This window comes from Salvelinus fontinalis, chromosome 16 (genome assembly GCF_029448725.1).
Source record: "Salvelinus fontinalis isolate EN_2023a chromosome 16, ASM2944872v1, whole genome shotgun sequence".
NCBI classification, from domain to species: Eukaryota; Metazoa; Chordata; class Actinopteri; order Salmoniformes; family Salmonidae; genus Salvelinus; species Salvelinus fontinalis.
Genome location: NC_074680.1, coordinates 42138647 through 42152816, shown reverse-complemented (window position 1 = coordinate 42152816; position 14170 = coordinate 42138647). Strand labels below are relative to the sequence as shown.

The 14170-nt window shown below is 46.0% G+C and overlaps 1 pseudogene; it reads right to left on the bottom strand.

The window, feature by feature from the left end:
• Nucleotides 1-3831: 3831 nt before the first annotated feature.
• Nucleotides 3832-12583, bottom strand: LOC129813205 (type II iodothyronine deiodinase-like; annotated as a pseudogene).
• Nucleotides 12584-14170: the final 1587 nt, after the last annotated feature.

Below are 14170 nucleotides of genomic sequence, written 5' to 3'. Positions count from 1 at the left end.
TTCTCAGTCTCTCTCTCTCTCCCTTGCTCTCTCAATCTATCTCTCTCCCTCTCTTTCTCAATCTCTCTCTCTTGCTCTCTCAATCTCTATCTCTCTCTCTCCCAATCTCTCTCTCTCCCTCTTTTCAATCTATCTCTCTCCCTCTCTCTCTCAATCTCTCTCCCCCCCTCTCTCAATCTCTCTCTTGCTCTCTCAATCTCCCACTCTCTCCCACTCTTTCCCATTGGTCTGTTTGGGTCTCTTGTATAAACCTACAGAACTAATTGCCCCCTTTTCGTTTCAAGCATCCTCACCCTCTATTCCCCGAAATCAGTACACACACGAACACGCACACTCACACTCACACACACACACACACACACACACACGGCACTCCCTGGCAGTGCTGGGACTTTCCGAGGCGGAGATAGTTAGTAAATAATGTTAAATTTCTCTACATTCACCGTGTCACGCTCTGAGGGCTCTTACCCAGACTACCACATCATCCGGGTCCTATTGCACGCCAAAGCAATGGACCAGCTGAAAACATCCTCTCTCTGTTTTTCTCTCTACTTCTCATCCTCCAATCCCTCCATTCTCCCTCACTTTCTCCTCCCATCCCCCCCCTCCCTTCCTCCCACTTTACCTCTTCTCCTAGCCTCCTCTACATCTCTGCCTTTCCCTATTCCATAACATCCCCATGCTCCTCCTCCGCCGCACCCCTCCCTCCCTCCCTCCTCTCTCTTTCCCTTCCCTCCCTGGCGTCTGTACTATTCTGTGCAGTAGTTGGCAGGTTCACTGGAGCACAAGTTCAGCCAGGAGTCTCGGCTCCATTTGAACCCTACAGCCCCGGTTAGACATATGTTATAATCTATCATAGAGAGCGTGTCCAAAGCTGTCCTATTTTAGGAGTCATTTCAGCTATTGTATGTGTATCGTTTTATTTTTTTGTTCATGGAGAGCTGTTCAGGGGCACGCACAAGCACTCGCACGTGTACAGAAAGAAGGCTTCTGTTTAAACTCCCTGAACAGTTCTTTCCTTCTTTCAGTGTCTCTCTCTCTCTTTCTCTCTGTCTCTTTCGTTCTCTCTCTTTCTTTTGTTCCCTCTCTACTCTCTCTCTCTCTCTCTCTCCCTCGTGGTTATCTGGCCCTATCAGGACACAGACACACAGACACAAATCACAGAGTAGTAAATTCATCTTTATTTCTCTTTGCGTCACTCCTCTTCTCTGGAGTTTGTTAAACACAGCTCTACACATATGGATAAAGAAAACAAATATTAGTTCATGGACTTTTCCTAGAGAGAGTGTGCGAATGTTGGTTGGTTTGATGATGTCCAGACATGTTGGTTTGAGTCTACGTCAAGGAGGTGAGGTCTGTCATCCGACCAAAGACTGAGTCAGTAACCCTTTAGTCAGTGGTTTTCATTCTCACACCAGCCCCGTCTCGACACAAACCAACTGTCTGTATGTCTGTCTTACCATGGACAACTGTCTGTCTGATCAACTAAAAACCTCTTCAGTCACGTCACACCGTAACACTGATACACACCGCTTTTGAAACTCCTTCTAAAGTCATCTAGACACCACCTGTCCTTAGCCTTTCTCACTTCCTGCCACACACCTCAGAACTCAGAGTGTCCCAGAAGCTTTATAGCTAACGTGGCACTTTGTATATCTTGACAACTCAACCACGAGAGCACCAATTGAAAAATCAATGTTTGATGTTCTACATGTGGCTTGAGTCTGGGTTGAGAGAAATGAAGCACCACGTTAGCCATAAAGCTTTCAGAAAACTCACCTTAGCCATGTCTCCAAAAACCTATCTCCCTCAACCCATTACATCTCTGTACACCCCTGCCTCATCACTAACACAAACCATCACAAAGAAGCAAACAGCCCCTGGGATTACAGCTAGCTAGCCTTGGTGCTGACTACAGTACACATACTGCCTCTCTTTCTTCATTCTGTGCTTTGTTCTTGGGTTTACTTTCCTCTCTCTCTCATTGTCTGTTGGGTTACAACGCCCATTTGGAGGAGATGGACACAGAGCTAACGTCTATTTTCTAGGTGCTGGTGTAACATGAACGATGTACTAGGAAGTGTCTGAGTCGAGATGGTTGAGAACAGTCTACTCTAGATGGTTGAGAACAGTCTACTCTAGATGGTTGAGAACAGTCTACTCTAGATGGTTGAGAACAGTCTACTCTAGATGGTTGAAAACAGTCTCCTCTAGATGGTTGAGAACAGTCTACTTTAGATGGTTGAAAACAGTCTACTCTAGATGGTTGAAAACAGACTACTCTAGCTGGTTGAGAACAGACTACTCTAGCTGGTTGAAAACAGACTACTCTAGCTGGTTGAAAACAGTCTACTCTAGATGGTTGAAAACAGTCTACTCTAGATGGTTGAAAACAGTCTACTCTAGATGGTTGAAAACAGTCTACTCTAGATGGTTGAAAACAGTCTACTCTAGATGGTTGAGAACAGTCTACTCTAGATGGTTGAGAACAGTCTACTCTAGATGGTTGAGAACAGTCTACTCTAGATGGTTGAGAACAGTCTACTCTAGATGGTTGAGAACAGTCTACTCTAGATGGTTGAGAACAGTCTACTCTAGATGGTTGAGAACAGTCTACTCTAGATGGTTGAGAACAGTCTACTCTAGATGGTTGAGAACAGTCTACTCTAGATGGTTGAGAACAGTCTACTCTAGATGGTTGAGAACAGTCTACTCTAGAAGGTTGAGAACAGTCTACTCTAGAAGGTTGAGAACAGTCTACTCTAGATGGTTGAGAACAGTCTACTCTAGATGGTTGAGAACAGTCTACTCTAGATGGTTGAGAACAGTCTACTCTAGATGGTTGAGAACAGTCTACTCTAGATGGTTGAGAACAGTCTACTCTAGATGGTTGAGAACAGTCTACTCTAGATGGTTGAGAACAGTCTACTCTGGATGGTTGAGAACAGTCTACTCTGGATGGTTGAGAACAGTCTACTCTGGATGGTTGAGAACAGTCTACTCTGGATGGTTGAGAACAGTCTACTCTAGATGGTTGAGAACAGTCTACTCTAGATGGTTGAGAACAGTCTACTCTAGATGGTTGAGAACAGTCTACTCTAGATGGTTGAGAACAGTCTACTCTAGATGGTTGAGAACAGTCTACTCTAGATGGTTGAGAACAGTCTACTCTAGATGGTTGAGAACAGTCTACTCTAGATGGTTGAGAACAGTCTACTCTAGATGGTTGAGAACAGTCTACTCTAGATGGTTGAGAACAGTCTACTCTAGATGGTTGAGAACAGTCTACTCTAGATGGTTGAGAACAGTCTACTCTAGATGGTTGAGAACAGTCTACTCTAGATGGTTGAGAACAGTCTACTCTAGATGGTTGAGAACAGTCTACTCTAGATGGTTGAGAACAGTCTACTCTAGATGGTTGAGAACAGTCTACTCTAGATGGTTGAGAACAGTCTCCTCTAGATGGTTGAGAACAGTCTCCTCTAGATGGTTGAGAACAGTCTCCTCTAGATGGTTGAGAACAGTCTACTCTAGATGGTTGAGAACAGTCTCCTCTAGATGGTTGAGAACAGTCTACTCTAGATGGTTGAGAACAGTCTACTCTAGATGGTTGAGAACAGTCTACTCTAGATGGTTGAGAACAGTCTCCTCTAGATGGTTGAGAACAGTCTACTCTAGATGGTTGAGAACAGTCTACTCTAGATGGTTGAGAACAGTCTACTCTAGATGGTTGAGAACAGTCTACTCTAGATGGTTGAGAACAGTCTACTCTAGATGGTTGAGAACAGTCTACTCTAGATGGTTGAGAACAGTCTCCTCTAGATGGTTGAGAACAGTCTACTCTAGATGGTTGAGAACAGTCTCCTCTAGATGGTTTAAACAGTGGTGTAACACCCCTTATATGATGGATTGTTTTCTTAAATAAAAAGCCTTACAAGTGCATCAACACACAAAATATTATCGTGGTGTAAAAACAAACAACATAACATTCAAAACTCCATAGAAATAAATTAATATAATTGTTATAGTTGGGCACTTGTGCTTTCTTCTCTGTGCAGTAATTTGGTTTTCGTTTTGAAAGGAGCCAGGTTAGAAGATAATGTGTACTGTAACTAGACATGTTTTAGATTATTAGCAAATGGGGATGAAGTTATTGATAAAGCGTGTCACGGGTCAACCTATTCAGTTTCTTCTTTCAGTCAACTCACTGTCATAGGTAGCAGAGCATCAGTCCATGTTCTAAAGTCTATCGGTTCTGTTCTATTGTGTTCCAGTGAAAAGTCTTATGGAATGTTGGTCTCCTTCCAGAAAGGAAGTCCCAGAGATGTGGAACTTGGGAATTTTAGAACATGTCACATGTTCTGTTCCGAGCATTGCCTGTCATTCGTGGTCAGAACAGATCAGTTCGGAAAGCACCTCGCCTTCCTTTTATTCTCCTTTTATACGAAAATAAATATTCTCTCTTTCTCTTATCAGCCGTTCAGTTGTCACAGAACTCGTCCTCTCTGTCTGTCTGTCCCCTATCTCTTGCCATATCTCTGTTCCAGATACTGCCTCACATCCTTCAGGTTGTAGAAGAAGGGTCCCTTCCCACCCAGGTAGGCGATCTTCCTTCTCTGCACGATGCACACCCTCTCGTAGGACACGCCGTAGGCTACGTTAGCATTGTTGTCCATGCAGTCTGCCACCAGCTGGCACTGAGGCGGCAGGCTGAAGGCCTCAGTAAGTTTCATGGCCGCCACCACCCTCTCCTCCAGCGACCGGTGCTTCCTGATCTCGAAGGAGCATGGGCCCATGGTGGGCGCCACCCAGCCGTCTGAGGGGTGCGCCTCGTCGATGTAGACCAGCAGGAAGTCGGCCACGTTAGAGAACTCCTCCACCAGCCGCCGGAAGGCGGGCAGGTGGCTGATGAATGGGGGTCAGGTGGCCGAACCGAAGTTCACCACAAGAGGGCGCTCCGATGACTCGAAGTCCAGCAGGCGGCACTCGTCTCCAGGATGACGGGCCGTGGTGGTGGTCACACTGCTCCGCCGCCGGAAGCCATGGTTACCACCGCTACCAGGAACCTTCACCACTTTGGAGTTGGGTGCCTCACTGCCAAGTTTCACCTACATGGGGAGAGAGAGGGGAGGAGAGGCGGGAGAAGAGGGAGGGAGGGCAGGAGGGAGAGGAAGGAGGGGAGGGAAAGCGAGGAGGGAGGAAGAGAGAAAGATAGGTTGGTTATCAGCTGTTTGTCTTGAGCTGTACCGTCTTTCTGAAAGAAAAGAGAAGCTTGGTGTTGCCAGTCAATCAAGACACAATAATATACACATTACAGGTGGTTGGTGGCACCTTCATTGGATGTCGTTTATTATTGATATCTACATAACACATTGATGTGAATCACACTGCTGCTCTCTCATGTAGCCATTTGTGCCTTTACGGATTGTGGTTGTGGTGGACGGCTGTTCACAAACGGATCTATAATCGTCACCATGGCCTATTTTTTTTACCTTACCTCCTTTAATCCTACCTCATTTGCACACACTGTATATAGACTTTGTTCTACTGTATTATTGACTGTATGTTTGTTCTACTCCATGTGTAACTCTGTGTTGTTGTATGTGTCGAACTGCTTTGCTTTATCTTAGCCAGGTCGCAGTTGTAAATTAGAACTTGTTCTCAACTAGCCTACCTGGTAAAATAAAAGTGAAATATAAATAAATAAAATAAATATGTGTATTTTATACCAATAATGGTTGAATTGAATAATTGTAAGCTGCCTATCAATTGTTGTTTTTGTTGACCAGTGGATAGCCAGCGCTCCCCTTCTATACTCCTCTGTGGTATTATGCTCCATACTGTTAACAATGAGTTTCCCCCTTCTATACTCCTCTGTGGTATTATGCTCCATACTGTTAACAATGAGTTCCTTCCCTTCTACACTCCTCTGTGGTATTATGCTCCATACTGTCAACAATGAGTTCCCCCCTTCTATACTCCTCTGTGGTATTATGCTCCATACTGTTAACAATGAGTTTCCCCCTTCTACACTCCTCTGTGGTATTATGCTCCATACTGTTAACAATGAGTTCCCCCCCTTCTACACTCCTCTGTGGTATTATGCTCCATACTGTTAACAATGAGTTTCCCCCTTCTACACTCCTCTGTGGTATTATGCTCCATACTGTCAACAATGAGTTTCCCCCTTCTATACTCCTCTGGGGTATTATGCTCCATACTGTCAACAATGAGTTTCCCCCTTCTACACTCCTCTGTGGTATTATGCTCCATACTGTTAACAATGAGTTCCCCCCCTTCTACACTCCTCTGTGGTATTATGCTCCATACTGTCAACAATGAGTTCCCCCCTTCTATACTCCTCTGTGGTATTATGCTCCATACTGTTAACAATGAGTTCCCCCCCTTCTACACTCCTCTGTGGTATTATGCTCCATACTGTCAACAATGAGTTCCCCCCTTCTATACTCCTCTGTGGTATTATGCTCCATACTGTTAACAATGAGTTTCCCCCTTCTACACTCCTCTGTGGTATTATGCTCCATACTGTTAACAATGAGTTCCCCCCCTTCTACACTCCTCTGTGGTATTATGCTCCATACTGTTAACAATGAGTTTCCCCCTTCTACACTCCTCTGTGGTATTATGCTCCATACTGTCAACAATGAGTTTCCCCCTTCTATACTCCTCTGTGGTATTATGCTCCATACTGTTAACAATGAGTTCCCCCCCTTCTACACTCCTCTGTGGTATTATGCTCCATACTGTCAACAATGAGTTTCCCCCTTCTACACTACTCTGGGGTATTATGCTCCATACTGTTAACAATGAGTTCCCCCCCTTCTACACTCCTCTGTGGTATTATGCTCCATACTGTCAACAATGAGTTTCCCCCTTCTACACTCCTCTGTGGTATTATGCTCCATACTGTTAACAATGAGTTCCCCCCCTTCTATACTCCTCTGTGGTATTATGCTCCATACTGTCAACAATGAGTTTCCCCCTTCTACACTCCTCTGTGGTATTATGCTCCATACTGTTAACAATGAGTTCCCCCTTCTATACTCCTCTGTGGTATTATGCTCCATACTGTTAACAATGAGTTTCCCCCTTCTATACTCCTCTGTGGTATTATGCTCCATACTGTTAACACTGAGTTCCCCCTTCTATACTCCTCTGTGGTATTATGCTCCATACTGTCAACAATGAGTTTCCCCTTTCTATACTCCTCTGTGGTATTATGCTCCATACTGTCAACAATGAGTTTCCCCCTTCTATACTCCTCTGTGGTATTATGCTCCATACTGTCAACAATGAGTTCCCCCCTTCTATACTCCTCTGTGGTATTATGCTCCATACTGTCAACAATGAGTTTCCCCCTTCTATACTCCTCTGTGGTATTATGCTCCATACTGTCAACAATGAGTTCCCCCCTTCTATACTCCTCTGTGGTATTATGCTCCATACTGTCAACAATGAGTTCCCCCTTCTATACTCCTCTGTGGTATTATGCTCCATACTGTTAACAATGAGTTCCCCCTTCTATACTCCTCTGTGGTATTATGCTCCATACTGTCAACAATGAGTTTCCCCCTTCTATACTCCTCTGTGGTATTATGCTCCATACTGTCAACAATGAGTTTCCCCCCTTCTATTCTCCTCTGTGGTATTATGCTCCATACTGTTAACAATGAGTTCCCCCTTCTATACTCCTCTGTGGTATTATGCTCCATACTGTCAACAATGAGTTTCCCCCTTCTATACTCCTCTGGGGTATTATGCTCCATACTGTCAACAATGAGTTTCCCCCTTCTATACTCCTCTGGGGTATTATGCTCCATACTGTCAACAACAAGTTAATGTTACGGGTTAGAAGACGCTACCTAACCCCATAAAGTAAAATGCAACATCCATCTATGACAGCTCTAACATTGATTTACCCTGCAGTAGATGTCATCCAATTGGTCAAATGCATTTTTGTCTTCTAATGCCTGAAAGCTGTTTTTTTTAACCTTTATTTAACCAGGCAAGTCAGTTAAGAACAAAATCTTATTTTCAACAATGGCCTAGGGTTAACTGCCTTGTTCAGGGGCAGAACAACAGATTTTTACTTTGTCAGCTCGGGGATTCAATCTTTCAACCTTTCGGTTACTAGTCCAACACTCTAACCACTAGGCTACGCTGCCGCCCCAAATAAATTATTATGACTGAGTTTGGGAAATCAAAACAATTACTTTACCGACTACAATTTTGGACAGGTAATGTAGTAACTGTAACAGATTACATTTAGAAAGTAACCTACCTAGCCCTGTGTGTGTGTGTGTGTGTGTGTGTGTGTGTGTGTGTGTGTGTGTGTGTGTGTGTGTGTGTGTGTGTGTGTGTGTGTGTGTGTGTGTGTGTGTGTGTGTGTGTGTGTGTGTGTGTGTGTGTGTGTGTGGGATGGAGTGTGCAAAGCATTCATCAAGGCAAAGTGTGGCTATAATGAAGTATCTATAAAATATATTTAGGTTACTACATGATTCCAAATATGTAATTTCATAGCTTTGATGTCTTCACTACTATTCTACATTCTAGAAAATAGTGAAAATAAAGAAAAACCCTGGAATGAGTAGGTGTGCCCAAACTTTTGACTAGTACTGTCCATCACAGAAGACTGAAATATGCCAAAATCTTTTGACATAGAAACACTGAACGACAGAACAACAAAAGCAGGGACTGAACGGCAGAGGCAAGGACTGAACAGCGGAGGCAGGGACTGAACGGCGGAGGCAGGGACTGAACGGCAGAGGCAAGGACTGAACAGCGGAGGCAGGGACTGAACGGCGGAGGCAGGGACTGAACAACGGAGGCAGGGACTGAACAACGGAGGCAGGGACTGAACAACGGAGGCAGGGACTGAACAACGGAGGCAGGGACTGAACGGCAGAGGCAGGAACTGAACGGCAGAGACAGAGACTGAACAGCGGAGGCAGGGACTGAACGACAGAGACAGGGACTGAACGGCAGAGGCAGGAACTGAACGGCAGAGACAGAGACTGAACAGCGGAGGCAGGGACTGAACGACAGAGACAGGGACTGAACGGCAGAGGCAGGAACTGAACGGCAGAGGCAGGAACTGAACGGCAGAGGCAGGAACTGAACGGCAGAGGCAGGGACTGAACGACAGGGACTGAACGACAGGGACTGAACGACAGAGGCAGGGACTGAACGACAGAGGCAGGGACTGAACGACAGAGGCAGGGACTGAACGACAGAGGCAGGGACTGAACGACAGAGGCAGGGACTGAACGACAGAGGCAGGGACTGAACGACAGGGACTGAACGACAGAGGCAGGGACTGAACGACAGAGGCAGGGACTGAACGACAGAGGCAGGACGACGGGCAGGTACTGAACGACAGAGGCAGGGACTGAACGACAGGGACTGAACGACAGAGGCAGGGACTGAACGACAGAGGCAGGGACTGAACGACAGAGGCAGGGACTGAACGACAGAGGCAGGGACTGAACGACAGAGGCAGGGACTGAACGACAGAGGCAGGGACTGAACGACAGAGGCAGGGACTGAACGACAGGGACTGAACGACAGAGGCAGGGACTGAACAACAGGGACTGAACGACAGAGGCAGGGACTGAACGACAGAGGCAGGGACTGAACGACAGAGGCAGGGACTGAACGACAGAGGCAGGGACTGAACGACAGAGGCAGGACGACGGGCAGGTACTGAACGACAGAGGCGGGGACTGAACGATAGAGGCAGGGACTGAATGACAGAGGCGGGGACTGAATGACAGAGGCGGGGACTGAACGATAGAGGCAGGGACTGAACGACAGAGGCAGGGACTGAACGACAGAGACAAGGACTGAACGACAAAGGCGAGGGGAAGAGAGGGGGCATGAGAGAGTGAAAAAGAGAGAGAGGATGAAGCGAGAGAGAGAGGAGGAAAGTGACAAGGACGCAACAGAGGATCAGACTCTCAACAAGGGGACAGAGAGGGGAGAGGCAGGGGTTTCCTCTACCAAATTACCCCAAACTAGACCAACAAGGGGACAGAGAGGGGAGAGGCAGGGGATTCCTCTACCAAATTACAACCAAACTACACCAACAAGGGGACAGAGAGGGGAGAGGCAGGGAATCCTCTACCAAATTACCCCAAACTAGACCAACAAGGGGCCAGAGAGGGGAGAGGCAGGGGATTCCTCTACCAAATTACCCCAAACTAGACGAACAAGGGGCCAGAGAGGGGAGAGGCAGGGAATCCTCTACCAAATTACCCCAAACTACACCAACAAGGGGACAGAGAGGGGAGAGGCAGGGAATCCTCTACCAAATTACAACCAAACTACACCAACAAGGGGACAGAGAGGGGAGAGGCAGGGAATCCTCTACCAAATTACCCCAAACTACACCAACAAGGGGACAGAGAGGGGAGAGGCAGGGAATCCTCTACCAAATTACAACCAAACTACACCAACAAGGGGACAGAGAGGGGAGAGGCAGGGAATCCTCTACCAAATTACAACCAAACTAGACCAACAAGGGGCCAGAGAGGGGAGAGGCAGGGGATTCCTCTACCAAATTACCCCAAACTACACCAACAAGGGGACAGAGAGGGGAGAGGCAGGGAATCCTCTACCAAATTACAACCAAACTACACCAACAAGGGGCCAGAGAGGGGAGAGGCAGGGAATCCTCTACCAAATTACAACCAAACTACACCAACAAGGGGACAGAGAGGGGAGAGGCAGGGAATCCTCTACCAAATTACCCCAAACTACACCAACAAGGGGACAGAGAGGGGGAGAGGCAGGGAATCCTCTACCAAATTACCCCAAACTACACCAACAAGGGGCCAGAGAGGGGAGAGGCAGGGAATCCTCTACCAAATTACCACAAACTACACCAACAAGGGGACAGAGAGGGGGAGAGGCAGGGAATCCTCTACCAAATTACCCCAAACTACACCAACAAGGGGCCAGAGAGGGGGAGAGGCAGGGAATCCTCTACCAAATTACAACCAAACTACACCAACAAGGGGCCAGAGATGGGAGAGGCAGGGAATCCTCTACCAAATTACCCCAAACTACACCAACAAGGGGACAGAGAGGGGGAGAGGCAGGGAATCCTCTACCAAATTACAACCAAACTACACCAACCACATTCTTTAGTGACGAGCATCGTGTTTCATTCACCTGCTATAAGCCATTCACATCCATTCTGTACATTTTCTTATCTATCAAAATGCCTATAGGTGTCAGATGATCTGTGTAAAAGCCCACATGTGTACCTGTCTACCTGGTGTGATGCCTGGTGTCTGGCTGGCACTGACACACTGGTCTCTGTTTGGTTTGGGAGTTAAAATGTAACATTTAGGAGAAGCCAGACCTCTGAACTTCTGAGTAACAGAGGGTGAATGGCCCGCATGGTTTTGACTGTCTGGGGACCAAAGTTCATCACGTTTTAGATAACCTCCATTTTGAATTTGATATTAAAGTTGGACATTTAAAGGAGAGGCCATGGGCTCAGATGGCCAGATAAGAAGAATTCAGTGATGCTGATGTATAACTGTCCTTTCAAAATGAAGGACTGACCTTCTAAAAACGATACAGTGCTTTTGAAATGTTAAGATTAACAGAAAAGTATTTATATAACAGTTGAGATACCAACTTTTCCAGGTGATGCCACTCTGACACTTTTAGAGGACACTATTTCGCTAATCTTGCATACACACAAGAGTAAAATTATCCGTGAAGATGTCCATGAGAGATTACTATTATATTGGAACATTGCCCAATACCTGTGGGTTTGTTGAACACAGAAATACCACAATACAAGTTGCTACAACGTACAGTATAAGCACAGACTCTAGCCTCAGTGTAGCCTGCAGTGTTAACATACATGGTTCATTACCTGTTTGTATGCGTCCAGCAGGAAGCTGTTCCATATGGACCGGAGCCCCGCCGAGGTCAGCATGCGCTGCCACTCTCCCCCGCCGCCGCCAGGGCAGCTCAGCAACGACACCACGCGCTTCACCAGGACCACCGAGTCGTAGAGCGCGAGGAACAGGCAGTTGGAGAAGAAACCGGGCAGGATCTGGAGGGTGACCAGCAGGTCCACGCTGGCAGCGCCCATTTGTTTAGGCTTCTGTCCCCGGACTAGACCGATGATGCGTCTCGGTTTTAGCTGCTTTCCAAGGACATGCCGCGAAGACAGGTGCTCCTCTGCTTTTCCCCGCTCACTGTCTGACACTGTCAAACACTAAATATGTCTCTGTCCCCTCTCTCGAAGGTGTAAGGTCTTTATGCTGCTGCTCGCATTTCAACGGAGTGCGCTCTGACTTGACTTGGAGCGCACAAATGAATTGTCACCCGGGATAAAAAGAGGCAAGAGAGGGCTCAAGGAGCGTATTCGAGGGCTGCGCTCTGCGCGTGCCAAAAGTTGTATTTAGCTGGCTTTGTAATTGCTTGTGTGCTCCAACGAGTTAGCCCTCTCGGCTGTAAATCTTTTTATACCGTAAATTATTCGCCTCCGCGATAGAGCTCCAGGCGTATCTTGTTGTAAGATCATGACGTCAGACCGAGTGCTACCCCCTCTCTCGCTGGCTTATAGCGCTTCTCGGTAATATAACACATGGAAACAGAGAAGGGTGGCAAAGCCTCAAGGAACTTTATATTGTTCCAAAACAATCATACAGAAGATAGTGCACTCCTTTAGAATTGATCATTTTTCACCCCAAAAACGTACGTGAAAATACAAAATGCAGTACAAAGTGGTTAACAATTATTTTAATTTTTTATCATAAAAAGTAACAAAAGATTAAAAACAATACATTTCTCGACTAAATTAAATTAAGATAGACCCAAAAAATACTAGTAAAATGCATGTGCAGTTTTGATTTAAAAAAATGACTTATTTTTTCACAACCCCTTCAAAGTCATATTCAATAAAATATGAAACCACTAAAACAACCATTTGCTCTTGATTTATTGACTGTCTTTGTATTTAACATCTAATCTCATTCTCAGCTATCTTGTCAAACAAAAAGAGTGGACCAAATTGTAAGCAAACTTGTACACTGTGTTTTTCTAGGAAAAAGTAAATCAACACCTGTCTCTCTCCCCCGTCAGCTGACCCAAATAAACTCCTCTTGCCAAGCACAGTGAGCCCAACAGGAAAATAAAGAGGCCTGACGTTATGATTAGTAATTGTCATAGTCGCTGGACATCTGCCATGTGGGAAATTCAGACCTTTTATGAACTCATTATATAGCTACCCCTCATGATGACTCACTCACTGCTTTTAGACCTTTGAGATGCACCCCGGGGCGCATGGTCTAAAACACCACCCAGCACCCCTACAAGCCATTGCGGGCAGGTGGTAAGATTCACCCACCTCTGGTCTCAAATGATGTCCCCAAAGTCCTTTCCTTGTCTCCATTCCTTCTTCTACACGGATCTGAGAAGCGTTTGTGTTTCTTGTGTTTCTGACTACAGGTGACTGGAAGGAGACGAGAGTGAGAGGGGGGATAATTGAGGTATGACCCAGCCAGCTTGATGCTTCGTATCCTCAGTCTTCCATACATCCAGCCTCATCTCTCTCCTGCAGAAGCTTTATACCGGGTACTGTATACAGAAAGCCTGTTCCTCTAGGCCATAAAGAAAGTCGATGGGTACAAGCCAATGGCTGCACTTACAGGATGTAATGTCATGGTCACAGGAGGTTGGTGGCACCTTGATTGGGGAGGATAGGGCTCGTGTTAATGACTGGAGCAGAATCTGTGGAATGTTATCAAACACATGGTTTCCATGGTTTCCATGGTTTCCATGGTGTTTGATGCCATTCCATGTTCTCCATTCCGGCCATTATTATAAGCCAATCTCCCTCCACTGGTCATGGTCGTTATTTAAGCCACAGTTGTTTGTTTTTATATGACATTTATCCACGTGAGGGCACAGTCATCTTACAAAGGCTTAGGAGCTATAGATTGTTTCTTACGTCCAAAGAGGTGACACAATTGCCAAACTGAAATGTTTGGCAACAGTATTACCTTAAATCATAGCAGGGTGGCAGATAGTTAAAATCTATAGAGGTGACATCTTGCTAAACACCCAGGTCAACCTTTATCTGGACTGTCCCATATAGAGGCTCTACAGATGATCATACTGTTAG